Here is a 1,250-nt window from a genome sequence, read left to right on the forward strand (position 1 = left end):
GAATATTTATTATCTGTAAGTAAATGTTCATAATGTGTGTGTATATATCCATCATATCGTGCATTATTTCTTAAATATTTTATTTCTTTTTATATATATTTATCCCTTTTTATCTTTATATTTAACTATTTAACTATTTAACTTATCTTGTTTTTTGTTTATTTACTTGCACTGAAAATAGGAGAAGCTCTCCCATCTCGTTTTACACTGTTTGACAATAAAGAGCATTCATTCATTCATTCATTCATTCATTCATTCATTCATTCATATCTTTGACCTCCTGCAAGTTCATTCACAACTCAGCTGTACTTTGCAGCCAGAAATAGAGCCGCGAAACCCGCTGTAGCATCGATACTCAATCACAGCACGAGTCATTTGACTAAATGACTGAAGCTGGATCACTTCAGCTGCTCACTTCTGTCTCGTTAGTCTTCGTCCTCAGAAGCGTTTAGATCTCCAGCCGGGAGGCCAGATCGCTGAACTCAACTGAAGAGGTCTCCGATATTATAACAGATATGTGGAAGTAAAAGTGACCTTGTGTCTAACTGCACACAGACGTCTCTGCTTCATGAACAAACTGGAGATAAAGAGTTGGCAGACTCACGTAGATCCCTGGCAACAGTTGCAGCCGCTGTTTTCAAAGGGAAAAGTCTGTTGTGGGAATAGATTATTGGAGTTTATCGTCTGGCTTTGAGGGACAAAAGAAGGTCGACAGCCCGTCACAAAACCGCTCTTTAAATATCCTCTGAAACATTTTTCTGACTCCTGCCTGTTCGAACACGATGTTTAAAAAGAAAAACCAGATTCTATTGTTGAAGCCAAAGCTACAAGCTGCATGTGTGGTTTATTTATCAACCTAAATTTATAGACATATGCCTCCATGCCCCTCATGGGAGACATTTTCAGCACATGGGAAGCCATTAATCTGCCTTTAGAAGCAGTAACAAGTGCTGCTTTGCAATGACTCACAGTTCAGCGGTGTTATTAGCCACCCGCCGTGCTCTCTAGAGCCTGGGAAGTCTCATTATGAATATATATATAAAATCTGGTTGATGGGTATTCTGTAGAACAAGCAGGAAAAAATATACAAAGATATAGAAAGTCTCAGTAGCGCAAAAGATCAGTAGCGTACTTTTCAATCTCATTAGAAAGAAGCTTGACATGAAGAGCTACTAACTAAAATGTAAGTACATTTCTCTAGAATGTCAAAATTTTAAAGTCATTGTTTATCACAAGTTTGATCGTAAAAG

The sequence above is a fragment of the Stegastes partitus genome, unplaced genomic scaffold (assembly GCF_000690725.1).
Source record: "Stegastes partitus isolate 25-593 unplaced genomic scaffold, Stegastes_partitus-1.0.2 Scaffold756, whole genome shotgun sequence".
In the NCBI taxonomy this organism is placed as follows: domain Eukaryota; kingdom Metazoa; phylum Chordata; class Actinopteri; family Pomacentridae; genus Stegastes; species Stegastes partitus.